General features: G+C 42.3%; 1 pseudogene; it reads left to right on the forward strand.

Annotated features, from left to right (window-relative positions):
* The first annotated feature begins 399 nt into the window (after positions 1 to 399).
* On the forward strand, positions 400 to 3,663 carry LOC122676415 (annotated as a pseudogene).
* Positions 3,664 to 15,751: the final 12,088 nt, after the last annotated feature.

The raw sequence follows: 15,751 nt of genomic DNA on the forward strand, positions 1-15,751 counted from the left end.
GACAACCCCCTGTCCCCAGGCTGGCCAGTCCAGTCTCACCTCAGATTCTCTCATTTTTTCTCCTCAGCTTGTCTTTCTTTTTAAATTTATTATTCTCAATGTATATTTCTGTGGACGTAAACTCTTGGGGGAATGTATGATTTCTTTGAGAGCCCAGTGCCCAGGGCAGGGCCCAGAAGAAGCATGAGGTCATGTGGAGGGAGGGACGCAATAAGCCTGTGGTGGACACTGGGCCAGGGGGATGCTGGACACCGCAGGGCCTTACATCCCAGGCAGTGAGGCTTTGCTCCAGTGGAGGAATGGGATTGGGGTGGGAGCAAGGAGAGCCTGGGCTTTGTGTCAAACCAGTAGTAAGAATAAAACTCTGTGTATCATCTAGCTTCGGTCAATACTTTGGTTATGCCATGGAAAGAGAAATGGACCTGTCATTTTTCTCTCCATCTCTACCCAGAAGCTACAAGAAAATCAGGGCGAGGTGCTGCAGTGCGTGTGGTAGGTGATGAAGTGTTGACCCTGAGCCCAGAAGGACAGTAAGGTTTATGTCCACTGAGAGTTTATTTTTTAAATTTTGCCTGTTTATTTATTTTTGGGTCTTTGTTGCTGAGTGAAGGCTTTCTCTAGTTGCAGTGAGTGGGGACTCCCCCTCTAGTTGTGGTGCATGAGTTTCCCACTGCAGTGGCTCCTCGGGCTGAGCATGAGCTCTAGGGCATGGGAGCTTAATAGTTGTGGCACATGGTCTTAGTTGTCCCGTGGCATGTAAAATCTTCCTGAACCAGGAACTGAGCCTGTGTCCCCTGCATCGGTAGGCAGATTCTTAACCACTGAGTCCCACTAGGAGATTTTTAAAAATTGTGATAAAAGTTAGATAGCTTAAAAATTGCTGTTTTATCACTTTAAGTGTACAGTTAAGTAGCATCGAGCAGCTATCATCACGATTTCCCATACTTTTTCATCACCTCAGACAGAAACTCTATACTCATCCACAATAGCTTCATATTCCTCTCCTCCCCCAGTCCCTGTTAAATTCTATTCTACCTTCTGTCTCTATGACTTCTCTAAGCACCTCATATATACGGAATAATGCAGTATTTGGAGAAAGAAATGGCAACCCACTCCAGTATTCTTGCCTGGAGAATTCCATGGACAGAAGAGCCTGGCAGGCTATTTAGTCCATGGGGTCACAAAGAATCGGACATGACTGAGTGACTAATACTTGCCTTTAATGTCTCAGTTTACTTCATGTTTTCAAGGCTTATCCATGTAGCAGTGTCAGAACCTTACTCCTTTTTAAAAATAGTTTATCAGCTTTTGATTGTGCTGGGTCTCAGTTGCTGAGCAAATTTTCTCTAGTTGTGGCAAGTGGGGACTACTCTCTGTTGCAGTGGCTTCCTTTGTTGTGGAGCACAGGCTCTAGGTGTATGGGCTCAGCAGTTGTGGTGCATGGGCCTAGTTGCCCTGTGGTATGTGGAATCTTGATGCTTTTAAACTGTGGTGTTGGAGAAGACTCTTGAGAGTCCCTTGGACAGCAAGGAGATTAAACCAGTCAATCCTAAAGGAGATCATTCCTGAATATTCATTGAAAAGACTGATGCTGAAGCTGAAGCTCCAATACTTTGGCCACTTGATGGGAAGAGCTGACTCATTGGAAAAGACCCTGATGTTGGGAAAGATTGAGGGCAAGAGGAGAAGAGGGCAATAGAGGATGAGATGGTTGGATGGCATCATCAGCTCAATGGACATGAGTCTGAGCAGCTCTGGGAGATAGTGAAGGACAGGAAAGCCTGGTGCGCTGCAGTCCATGGGGTCACAAAGAATCGGACAAAACTTAGTGGATGAACACCACCAACGACATACGGAATCTTCCCAGACCAGGGATTGAACCTGTGTCCCCTATATTGGCAGGTGGATCCTTATCCACTGTACTGCCAGGGAAGTCCACCTTCTTATCCATTGTATGTACACGCCACGGTTTGTTTATCCACTCATCCGTTGGTGGGTTCTTGGGTTGTTACCTTCTTTTGGCTGTTGTGAATAATGCTGCAGTGAACACTGGTGAAGAAGCATGTAAGTTGCTGTTTTAAATTGCCTCGGGTATATATCCAGGAGTGGAATTACTGGGTTTCAATGTTTAAATTGTTGAGGAATATCATTGGAAGTTTTGATAATTCTATGCTCTGCCTCAGTCATGGGGCATGGTCTTCTGAACTCAGGGAAACTCTTGTGCCAGTAAGGACACTCAGTGATAAAACTCAATAGAGGAACCCTTTGGCCATGTTTCTTATTCGTGGGATCATTTTGGTTTTGGGCCTGAGATAGACCCTGTGCTCAGACAGGGGGTCTCTGACTGGTTCCCTCTGCAGATGGCCTGTATCACCTCCGCACTGAGAATGGTGTCATCTACCAGACCTTCTGTGACATGAAGGTGGTGGCTGGACTCTGGTGGCCAGTTTGCATGAGAATAACGTGCTTGGGAAACACACATTGGGTGATCAGTGGTCCAGTCAGCAGAGCAACAGTGCTGACTACCCAGAGGGGGACGGCAACTGGGCCAATTACAACACGTTTGGGTCTGCAGAGGCGGCCACCAGTGATGACTACAGGGCGGGTGGCACTGAGCACCCAGGTGGAAAGGGTGGGGAGCGGGGTGTGGCTGGAGCAGAGCATGTGGAATGTGGAGGTGGGGCTGGAGAAGAAGGACAGAAGTCCATGTCTTGAATCACAGCTTCCTCCAACCAAGGCTATTTGGGTGGTGGGGTCTCATTATCTACTGGAGGAGGTAGGGGTCTGAGCACTGCTGGGCACCTGTTCCCTGGAGCCCTGAGCTCTCAGCTCCACTGAGGACTGTATGTGGGTCTTTGGCTGGTGGCACCTCCTGGGCTGGTGAGGCTGAATGTGTGTCCCTCTGCAGAGCCCTGGCTACTACGACATCCAGGCCCAGGACCTGGGCATCTGGCACATGCCCAACAAGTTCCCTCTGCAGCACTGGAGGAACAGCTCCCTGCTGAGGTACCACACTGACACTGGCTTCTTCCGGAGACTGGGACAGAATCTGTTTGGTTCTCCCAGGTACATGGGGCTGCTGGCTGGAGGTGGTTTCCTGAGTGTAGAGACCGAAGAAGTGACTAAGGCTGGTCATGTGGTCCTATGGTCCGTGTTCCCCTGACCTAGATTCTCTGATGGCTCCTGTCCTGCTTCTCTCTGAAATTCTGAGCAAGGCCAGGGAAGAGACCCACGAGAGAGGAGCATTCAGTGGAGGCTGGGCGTTGGGGAGAGAGAGAGAGCATGACTGAGGACGAGTAAGAGCATATGTGGTGCCCTAGGCTGTTGGGAATGCACAGCTCCTGAGTGACTGAATCCAGGAAAATGGAAAGATCTTACTTTGACTGGTCTTGAAATGATATCAGTTACTGAGCAAGCACTGTTTCCCCTTTGCCCTCAAAGAATGGCAGCATGTATCAGAGAATGAAAGCTAGTGTCCTCATCTAATGACTTACTTGTACCTCGTAAAAACTCCCTGTGAAATGTGGGGGGAAATGTACTGACCACAGCCTGGCAATACCTGTGGTCTGATTTTGTGATGCCCAGAAAACTGCATCTATTTACTTACCCCTTGGCTATCGCAAGTCATTTTGCCCTTCTGAACTCATAATAGAAAAGGCATAAAATTCAGTTATGTTAGGTAACCTTTATTTTACTATAGCCTGATTCTCCTCTATGGATATTATGTGTACTGTCTCCTTTAATCTACTCCTGACCTCTGAGCTTTTACCAGATCCATTTTGTAGATGAAGAAGCTGAAGCACTGTGAGGTTCAGGAATGTGCCCCACATCCCAGGGTGTACATGGGAGAGTCATGGTTTGGAATGAAGAAATTTGGCTTCAGACTCTTTATTCCTCACCTTCAGCCCTTGGTAACTTCCTAAGACCAGCCTGGAGTCATGTGTAACCAGCAGAGTAACCAGCCCAATGGAGAGACAGGTTTATTTCTATTGTAATGGGTAATAGTTAATTTCAGTGAACCAGAAGTTGGCAGCATAATAACCTTCATGGGGGCTGAGCCTTTGATGTAAAATGCAAAGCAGTCATTATTTATTGTTGAGAATCTGAGACTTTAAAGGAGAACAAGAACAGTGTGGCCAGGATCAGAGTGAATAAACCTGCTAATATGGTCACAGCGCCTTTGTAGGTGTTTGGTGATATTCTTCCAGTACACGTGAGTTTCTCCTTTCAAGCCTCTGGCAGACCAGGGGTCCTCTCTGAGTACTGGCTTTTGGTCTCAGGGTGGGGAAAAGTCCAAGTCTGAGGCCAGATGCACCACCACTGTCTACAGAGCGAATGGGTTCCAAGTCAGGCTGGAGTACTGGGCACAGAGAATCTCTAAGGTGACCTAAAACAGGCTGTTTCCAGCACATTTCTTAATACTGTTTTCTGCCTCTTGTTTTCAGAGGAATTCTCTGTGGATTTGTCTAGTGCATGTATTTAATAACGAGAGAGTATTCAGAGCCTTGTGTGCTGGAGGCAGAGTCGCCAGATGTAATGTGGATCATGTGAATCCTTGAGGGTCCCCCTGTGTGCTTAGGGATTGTCTGTCCCTGTGTGTGGGTATGGTATGACCATGGTGTGAATGTGTGTGGGAATGTGGTCTTCCTTTACTCCTTGCTGTGTCTCCGGGGCCGGGGCTATAGGACCCTCTGTCCAGGCACTGACGTCGTGCACCTTCGAAGACTGAGCTGGAAGGGCTGGGGCTTCAGAAGCACCACTGTTTATGCCCAGCTGTGGGATGAGCTGCTCAGTTGCCCGAGTTGGGTGAGGCTTGTGTGCAGGAGCAGTCTGTGGGGAACTTTTGGAGCCGAGATTGCTTGAGAAACACAAGATGTTGTCATTTTTGATCTGAGGTTTAGCTTTTCAGAGCAAAACTTGACCTCTTCACTCCTGACCAGTGTCTGCACAGATTCTCACTGTGCAGGGGGCTTACTGGAAGAATCCTGGACTCCCCTGGCCTCACTCAGGCCACCCTCCTCCCCACCAGGTGCTTTCTCTCTGGTCATCAGTCACAATGTGCGCTGATGTCAAGGGCAGGTGGACTCAGCTCTCACCTGTGGCAGCCTCCGTGTCCGCCCAGGCCAGGGATCACTCATCTCCTGTTTTTCCTAGTCGCCATGGGATGTCTCATGGCCAGAGGCAGGGTGAGTAGGGAGCCCTTGGGCTGCTCAGGGCCTGAGTTGTCAAGAGTAAGCAAGTTTACTTAGGACCCATCCCTCCACAAGTGTACAATCTGAGACAAGGGTCCTTAGCTGCTGGCACGTGACTCAGATCCTGTCTCTTCTTCCTCCTCAGCTTGTCTCTCTCCCAGGCAAGATAAGGCAGCTCGCCTGGCAGGGAGAACCTCAGGTCTGATGGGGCAGTGATGAGTGTGTGGCATCCCCCATGAAGGCTATTATGCTGCCAACTTCTGGTTCACTGAAATAAACTATTACCCATTACAATAGAAATAAACCTGTCTCTCCATTGGGCTGGTTATTCTGCTCTGAGCACATGACTCCAGGCTGGTCTTAACAAGTCACCAAGGTGCTGAAGGTGGGGAATAAAGAGTCTGGAGCCAAATGCGTGTGTATTCCTCCTCCCTGTGACAGCCTGGTCCCCATGGCTCCTTCCAGCCATGGTCCAAAGCAGATGTGAAGTTGTGTGCACATGTGCCTCCATGCGCTTTAAAAAGCATGCAGGGAGCAGCTACACTCTGCTGGCATGGGAGACACAAAGATTGCACGTGCTTTGTTCAGTGTCTGGCAGGACAGACATTCACAAAAAACCAGAAGTATAATATGAAGGATCTTAGGTATAACAGAAATATTACTGAGGGGCTACATGACACCTAATTCTAGTGGAGTATAAGGGCTGGTGACCACAGCACTTCTGAGCTGAGTGCTGAGAGATGCATATGAGTTTATAGGGCCAAAGCTTCACAATGCTGAATTTGGCAATGATTTCTTGAATATAATATTAAAGGCACAGGCAAAAAAAAAAAGTAGACAAATTGCACTTCATGAAAATTAAAAATTTTATATGTTATAAGACTGTTAACAGAGCGAAAAAAGGCAAAATGGGAAAAATATTTGCAAATCTTATAGTTGACTTGAGATTAATGTCCAATATACATAGAGAACTCCTAAATAACAGCAAAAACAACAACAAACTCAATTCAGAGATGGGCATAGGACTTGAATAGACGTTTCTCTAAAGAAGATATAAAAATCCAATCACGCACAAGAAAAGATGGCCTACACAACTAATCACTAGGAAAATGCTAATCAAAACTATAATGAGATATCACCTCATATCCTTAGGATGGTCTTTATTAAAAAAGAAGAAAATAATAAGTGATGAAAAGAATGTGGAGAAATTGAACCCTTATGCACTGTTGGTGAGGATGTTACATGTACGGCCCCTATGGAACAAAATATGGCAGTTCCTCAAAAAAAAATTGGTAGAATTACCATATGATATAGCAATTCCACTTTTGGGTATATACCCCAAGGAATTGAAAGCAGGGTCTTGAAGACATATGTATGTCTTGTCCATAGAAGCATTCTTCATGGTAGCCAAAACAGGAACACAACCAAATGTCCACTGACAGATAAATGAATAAGCAAGAATGTGGTAATACAGATAGCGGAATATTACTCAACCTTTAAACGGAAGGAAATTCTGAAATGCTGCAACATAGATGAACCTTGAGGACATCATGTAAATTAATGTAAGCCAGTGATGAAAAGAAAAAATCCTGTACAATTTTGCTTAAATACTTAAATGTATTTAAATCATAGAGACAGAAAGTAGAATGGTGGTTCCTGGGAGCTGGAAGGAGGATTAAAATGGAGAGTTATTATTTAATACGTATAGAATTTCAGTGTTGCAAGACAAACAGTGCTGACTGTTGGGCTCACTGTTGTACAACAGTAAGAATGTAATTAATACCACTGAAATACACTCTTAATATGGTTAAGATGGTAAATTTTGTTATGTGTATTCCAACAGTTTCAGATTCCTATTTTCCAGAGTCCTTCCCACTGTCCAGGAATGTGGAATTTTCCAGAGCTGTGGTTCTCAAACTAGTGCATCAGAATAATCTAGAAGATGCCTTAGAACACCCCCAGGGTTGCTGATTCAGCAGATATAGAGGAGGACTCAGGAATTTGCTTTTGTAGCAAGTTCCAGGTGATTCTGATGCTGCTGGTCTTGGAACCACACTTTGAGAACAATTTCTTTTCTCTAGTTAGGATCCTGTATCAGATTGTTGGAGCTACTGTAGAAAAACACCACAAACTGGGGGCTCAGACAGCAGACAGTGGCTTAGATGGTAAAGAATTTGCCTGCAATGCAGGAGACCTGGGTTCAATCCCTGGGTCTGGAAGATCCCCTGGAAAAGGAAATGGCAGACCACACCAGTATTCTTGCCTGGAGAATTCCAGGGATGGGAGTTGGACATGACTGAGTGACTAGTGTGTATGTGTTGTTTCATAGTTCTAGAATCTGAAAGTCTGAGATCAAGATTTCAGAAGGGCTAGTTCCTTCTGAAGGGTGTGAGGGAAAATCTGTCCCATGCCTCTCCCCTAACTTTTTGTTGTTTTCCACCAAACTTTGGCATCCCTTGACTTGTAGATCCATCACTGAGATTTTGCCTTTAGCTTCACAAGATGTACCTGTCTCTGTGTCCAAATTTTCCATTTTCATAAGGACATCAGTCATATCGGATTTGGGCTTACCCTAAAGACATATCTTAATGTGATTTTCTCCAGAGACTCTGTTTCTGAATAAGTTCCTATCCTGTGGTACTAGGGATTGGTACTTCAGCATCTTTTGGGGGGACACAATTCAACCCATAATAGGTCTCATATATATTAGTCTCCACATGGCTGAGCAATTCACTCAGTAGCACATTAAGCCTTTTTGCAGGCAACTTTGTCCTTTCCTTTTCTGCAATCCTGTCCTGGACTCAGCCATTTTTTAACTGTAAGATGCCTTTGTCTTCCTTCATATGTTAGGCTTGCAACAGAGTTGTGTTTCTGGTTCTGTTCTCTTGGAATCTTAGAGAAGGAATACTCTCTTCTTTGTATATTATTTCTACTCCTTTAGAATCAAGAAAAAACTGCAACCCATCACAGTGGGGCCATGAGACAAAACTGTATGTATGGAAATCAGTAACTCTCCCTTTTATTTAAATAACAAGTCAGAAAACACAACGGAACAAAAAATTCCACTTATGATAACAATAAAAAATAAGATATTTGGGGATAAATTTAACTAGTAATATGTGAGATCTAGGTGGCAAAACTATGAACATTGCGATATTTTAAGGAGAAAAGTGGTTCAGTCTTGGAATAACTAGGGTGAAGGGACCAACAAAGAATACCGACAGATGTTATATGGAGCCAGCCTGTTGTGATAGTCTTCACAGTTAAAATAGCCACACCTTCTGAAACTGTTTCCATTGATAACCCAGAGAACAAAAGAAGTAAGGAACAAAAAAGAACAACAAAAACAACCCCAAAACAATGAACAAAATGACAGTAAGTACGTCAGTTCAGTTCAGTTCAGTTCAGTCACTCAGTTGTGTCTGACACTTTGCGACCTCATGGACTGCAGCACGCCAGGCCTCCCTGTCCATCATGAACTCCCAGAGTTTACTCAAACTCATGTCCTTTGAGTTGGTGATGCCATCCAACCATCTCATCCTCTACTGTCCCCTTCTCCTCCCACCTTCAATCTTTCCCAGCATCAGGGTCTTTTCCAAGGAGTCAGTTCTTCGCATCAGGTGACCAAAGGATTTGAGTTTCAGCTTCAGCATCAGTCCTTCCAATGAACATTCAGAACTGATTTAGTTTAGGATGGACTGGTTGGATCTCCTTGCTGTCCAAGGGATTCTCAAGAGTCTTCTCCCACTCCGCAGTTCAAAAGCATCAATTCTTCAGTGCTCAGCTTTCTTTATAGTCCAACTTTCAGATCCATACATGACTCCTGGAAAAACCATAGCTTTGACTAGATGACCTTTGTTGGCAAAGTAATGTCTCTGCATTTTAATAAGCTGTCTAGGCTGGTCATAACTTTTCTTCCAAGAAGCAAGCATCTTTTAATTTCATGGCTATAGTCACCATCTGCAGTGATTTAGGAGCACAAGAAAATAAAGTCTGTCACTGTTTCCACTGTTTCCCCACCTGTTTGCCATGGAGTGATGGGACCAGATGCCATGATCTTAGTTTTCTGAATGTTGAGTTTTAAGCCCACTTTTTCACTCTCCTGTTTCATTTTCATCAAGAGGCTCTTTAGTTCTTCTTGGCTTTCTGCCATGAGGGTGGTGTCATCTGCATATCTGAGGTTATTGATATTTCTCCTGGAAGTCTTGATTCCAGCTTGTGCTTCATCCAGTCCAGCATTTCTCATGATGGACTCTGCATGTAAGTTAAATAAGCAGGGTGACAATATATAGCCTTGATGTACTCCTTTGCCAATTTGGAACCAGTCTGTTGTTCCATGTCCAGTTCTAACTGTAACTTCTTGACCTGTATATAGATTTCTCAGGAGGCAGGTCAGGTGGTCTGGTATTCCCATCTCTTGAAGAACTTTCCACAGTTTGTTGTGATCCACACAGTCAAAAACTTTGGTGTAGTTAATAAAGCAGAAATAGAGTTTTTCTGGAACTCTCTTGCTTTATCGATGATCCAACAGATGTTGGCAATTTGATCTCTGGTTCTTCTACCTTTTCTAAATCCAGTTTGAACATCTGGAAGTTCATGTTTCAAGTACTGTTGAAGCCTGGCTGAGAGAATTTTGAGCATTACTTTGCTAGCGTGTGAGATGAGTACAGTTGTGCAGTAGTTTGAACATTCTTTGGTATTACCTTTCTTAGGGATTGGAATGAAAACTGAACTTTTCCATCCTGTGGCTACTGCTGAGTTTTCCAAATTTGCTGCCCTATTGAGTGCAGCACTTTCACAGCATCATCTTTCAGGATTTGAAATAGCTCAACTGGAATTCCAATACCCCCACTAGCTTTGTTCATTGTGATGCTTCTTAAGGCCCATTTCACTTCACATTCCAGGATATCTGGCTCTAGGTGAGTGATCACACCACAGTGATTATCTGGGTCACGAAGATCTTTTTTGTGTACTTCTTCTGTTTATTCTTGCCACCTCTTCTTAATATCTTCTGCTTCTGTTAGGTCCATATCATTTCTGTCCTTTAGTGTGCCCATCTTCCATGAAATGTTCCCTTGGTACCTCTAATTTTCTTGAAGAGAACTCTAGTTTTTCCCATCCTATTGTTTTCCTCTATTTCTTTGCATTGTTCATTTAAGAAAGCTTTCTTATCTCTCTTTGCTATTCTTTGGAACTCTGCATTCAAATGGGTATATCTTTCCACTTCTCCTTTGCCTTTCACTTCTCTTCTTTTCATTGCTGTTCGTAAGGCCTCCTCAAACAACCGTTTTGCCTTTTTGCCTTTCTTTTTCTTGGGAATGGTCTTGATCACTGCCTCCTGTATAATGTCATGAACCTTCATCCATAGTTCTTCAGGCACTCTATCAGATCTAACCCTTGAATCTATTTGTCACTTCCACTGTGTAATCATAAGGAATTTGATTTAGGTCATACCTGAATGGTCTAGTGGTTTTCCCTACTTTCTTCAATTTAAGTCTGAATTTGGCAATAAAGAGTTCATGTTCTGAGCCACAGTCAACTCCCGGTCTTGTTTTTGCTGACTGTATAGAGCTTCTCTATCTTTGGCTGCAAAGAATATAATCAATCTGATTTCATTATTGACCATCTGGTGATGTCCATGTGTTTTATTGGAAGAGGGTGTTTGCAATGACTGGTGTGTTCTTTTGGCAAAACTCTGTTAGCCTTTGCCCTGCTTCATTCTGTATTCCAAGGCCAAATTTGTCCATTACTCCAAGTATTTCTTGACTTCCTACTTTTGCATTCCAGTCCCCTGTAATGAAAAGGACATCTCTTTCATTTGTTAGTTCTAGAAGGTCTTGTAGGTCTTCGTAGAACCACTCAACTTCAGCTTCTTCAGCATTACTGGTTGGGGCATAGACTTAGATTACTGTGATATTGAATGATTTACCTTGGAAAGGAACAGAGATCATTCTGTCGTTTTTGAGATTGCATCCAAGTACTGCATTTCGGACTGTTTTGTTGACTATAGTGGCTACTCCACTTCTTCTATGGAATTCTTGCCCACGGTAGTAGATATAATGGTCATCTGAGTTAAATTCACCCATTCCAGTCCATTTTAGCTCGCTGATTCCTAAAATGTTGATGTTCACTCTTGCCATCTCTTGCTTGACCAATTCCAATTTGCCTTGATTCATGGACCTAACATTCTAGGTTCCTATGTGATATTGATCTTTACAGCATCAGACTTTACTCCCATCATCAGTCACATCCACAACTGGGTGTTGTTTTTGCTTTGGCTCCATCTCTTCACTCTTTCTGGAGTTAGTTCTCCACTGATCTTCAGTAGCATATTGGGTACCTATTGACCTGGGGAGTTCATCTTTCAGTGCCCTATATTTTTGCCTTTTCATACTGTTCATGGGGTTCTCAAGGCAAGAATACTGAAGTGGTTTGCCATTACCTTCTCCAGTGGACCACGTTTTGTCAGAACTCTCCACCATGACCCGTCCATCTTGGGTGGCCCTACATACCTATCAGTAATTACTTTAAATGTTTAAATGGTCTAAATGGTCCAATTAAAGGACATAGAATGGCTGAATGGATACAAAAACAAGGCTCATGTGTATGCTGCCTATAAAAGAATCACTTCCAATCTAAAGGCACATCCAGACTGAAAGTGAGTGGATGGGGAAAATGTATTCCATGCAAATGGAAATAAAAAAAAAACTGGGGTAGCAGTACTTATGTCTAAGTAGATTTTAAAACAAAGACTGTAACCAGAGACTAGCCATTACCAAATGATCAAAGGATCAATTCAAGAAAATGTAACATCTGTAAATATATATGCACCCAACATAGGAGCACCAAAATACATAAAACAGATATTAACAGATAAAGGGAGAAATTGACAATCTCATTTTGTTGATTAAATTACTCTTAACAATCACACTCACGTGATGGCAATCATGAAAGTGAAAGCCTCTCAGTCATGTCAGACTTTCTGAGACCTTGTGGACTATATAGTCCATGGGATTCTCCAGGCCAGGCTTTTGAGGTGGGTAGCCTTTCCCTTCTCTGGGGATCTTCCCAACCCAGGGATCGAACCCTGGTCTTCACATTTCAAGCAGGTTCTTTACCAGCTGAGCTGCAAGGGAAGCCCAAGAATACTGGAGTGGGTAGCCTATCCCTTCTGCAGCAGATCTTCCTCACCCAGGAATCAAACCAGGGTCTCCTGCATTGCAGGTGCATTCTTTACCAAATCATACCTAAATGATACAGTGTTTAATTTCTGTTTTCAGATTGCATAAAATCATATCATATGTTGTCTTTTGGGAGCATACTTTTTTCCTATGTTATATTGCTATGATTCTTCTATGTTGTTGTACAGTTGTTCACTTATTTGTAATGTTATTGATATTCCACTGTATGGATATGTGTACATGCTTAGTCACTCAGTTGTGTCTGACTCTTTGTGATCCCATGGACAGTAGCCCACCAAGATCCTCTGTCCCTGGGATTCTCCAGGCAAGAATACTGGTGTGGGTTGCCATTCCCTTCTCCAGGGGATGTTCCCAACTCAGGGATTAAACTTGGGTCTTCTGCATTGCAGGTGAATTCTTTACCATCTGAGCCACCAGGAAAGCCTTTGTATGCATTTGCCACAATTTATATTTCTACTGTCTCATTAGTGAGCATTTGCTTTGTTTTTCTGATTAAGAACAATGCTGCCAAGAACATTGTTGTATGTGTCTTTGGGTACATATGTGCTAAAGGTCTCTTGAAGATATGACTAGAATTCAAATTTCTGGGTCATTAGAGTTTGTGAATATTCAACTTTATAAGATAATAGTCTTCATTCTCCCAAGTGTACCAATTTATATTTCCATCAGCATATATAACAATTTCAATCAGTACATATCTTCTTGAATACTTGGTATTATCAGACTTTATTTTTTATGAATCAAATATTCATAATTTGAACTTTCTCATTCCTAGTGAGGTTGAATAAATCTTCATGTGTTTATTGGCTATATGTATCTCTCTTTCTATGACATCCTTGTTCATATATTTTGCAGAATTTCCTATTAGATTGTTTATCCTTTTATTAATCGATTGATTAATAAAATTTCTTTATATAATAGTATTAACTAATACTAACCTTTTGTTGGTCATACATGTTGCAAATATGTTCTTTCAAATGTGTATCATGAATTTTTCTTTAGTGAGTGTATATGTTAAGGAACAGTAGTTCTCAGTGTCAAAGATTCTTCAATCCCTCCTTTTATGATGAGCATAGAATTAGGAAATAAGAAAGGTGTTATAGTCTGTATTAATTGCTGTTATTTCCTGTGCTCAGGATCTTTTGCTGGTCCCATGAAGAATTTACTATGATCTTTACTACGAAAAATTCTGGTTGTCAGAATAGTTCATTCCACATTTCTCAAGATTTTGATGATTCAGAGGAAAAGAGGTTGGGTAAATCTGTTGGTGACTGGTATACCAAGTTCACTTAAAGAAAGCTTGAAATCTTCTTGGGATCATAGGGAAGGTGAGAAAGAAAATGAAAGGATGAGATATCTTTTTACATTGTTTTGAAATTTCAAGGAAGTGATTAACCATAGGACCCTATAGCAAATTCCATAGACAATGGGAAAAAACAACTCATCAAGATTGTACTTCCATGATTTTCTTACATGACTTCTCTGCACTACTCCCTCCGGGCAGAACCCCACAGCTTTCATTCTTCACAAGGTAAATATACAACTAAATTGGAAAGCTACTAATGGTTGAAATGGTAGAAAAAGAGGAAATTTCATTGTCTTTCTTTAAGCATTACCTGTAGATAATGTTATTTCATTGATAATATCTAAAGATTCAGACTAGTGGCATTCCAATTTGTTTTTTCCACAAGTGGGGTGGAAGTTTTAATTAATCAAAAGGGGCTTGATGTGAAAAATAAAATGGTATTTTTTCAGACTTGAGGAAGTGAATAGGAGTAAAATTTATGGGGTCCAAGACACAAAAGTTATCCTTTGACATAGGCTGGAAAGAACTGCTAAAATTAAGACACAAGGCAACAAAAGTCTCCACTTAAGATTTATAAATCTGAAATGATACTTTAAAACCATCAGTTGGAATGAGACTGATGTACTTTTAGGCACTTAATGATGTGTCTAACTGCCTGAGTTTGTGCTCGATTGCCCTGACTGGGAAAGGAGACAGAAACAAAGTATCAGATAAGAGATTGGGGTGAGGGGAGGCCCCAGCATGTAATCTCCAAGACTCTATCCTCACAAGAAGAAAGCACACGGATGTGCTAAGGAATACCAGCAGAGAAAGGTAGAACAGTCTGCCAGAAGACAGGGAACTCATGAGAGTTATGTAAGGAGGTGGTATTAAGGGGGGAAGTAGAGAAAAGGGGAACTCCTGGGGGACGGGAAATCCCATCTAGGCTCTTCATTTTTTGCGGCCTAGTGAGTGGGTATGTGGGCATATGGTAGATACAACTGCACAAAGAATCAGGGGATCTGTCAACACTGATATGGATTATACATGACAGACAAACAGCAATGTGAAGAAAAGAAAATATTCCAGAACAGAGTTTATCAAATCAAGAAAATTTCATTTATGGTTAACTGGTTAATGAATGCTCATGTCATTAAAATGACAAGATAACTTGGCTATAAGCTTCAAACTGCAAGTTGAAACTTTGATCCCATGCATTTGTTTTCAGAAGTGACAGTGTGGCGATCCATTCAGCGTCACAGCAATCCAAGTCTGTACCCCAACCACTAATGCTGAAGAAGATGAAGATCTTCTAAAAGACATACAAAACCTTCTAGAACTAACACCAAAAAACGATATCCTTTTCATCCTAGGGGACTGGAATGCAAAAGTAGGAAGTCAAGAGATACTGGAGTAACAGGCAAGTTTGACCTTGGAGTACAAAATGAAGCCGGTCAAAGGCTAACAGAATTTTCCCAAGAGAACACACTGGTCATAGCAAACACTCTTTTCCAACAACACAAGAGATGACACTACACATGGACATCACCAGATGCTCAATACTGAAATCAGATTGATTATATTCTTTGCATCTGAAGATGGAGAAGCCCTATACAGTCAGCAAAAACAAGACTGGAGGCTGAATGTGATTCATATCATGAGCTCCATATTTCAAAATTCAGGCTTAAATTGAAGAAAGTAAAGAAAACCACTAGACCATTCAGATATGATCTAAATCAAATCCCTTATGATTATACAGTGGAAGTGACAAATAGATTCAAGGGTTAGATCTGATAGAGTGCCTGAAGAACTATGGATGGAGGTTTATAACATTGTACAGAAGGTGGTGACTAAAACCATCCCCCCTAAAAAGAAATGCACCAGTGCAAAATGGTTGTCTGAGGAGGCATTACAAATAACTGAGAAAAGAAGAGAAGTGAAAGGCAAAGGAGCAAAGGAGAGATATACCCATCCGAATGTAGAGTTGCAAAGAATAGCATGGAGACATAAGAAATCCTTCTTAAGTGATCAATGCAAAGAAATAGAGGAAAACAATAGGATGGGAAAGACTA

This window comes from Cervus elaphus, chromosome 20 (genome assembly GCF_910594005.1).
Source record: "Cervus elaphus chromosome 20, mCerEla1.1, whole genome shotgun sequence".
In the NCBI taxonomy this organism is placed as follows: domain Eukaryota; kingdom Metazoa; phylum Chordata; class Mammalia; order Artiodactyla; family Cervidae; genus Cervus; species Cervus elaphus.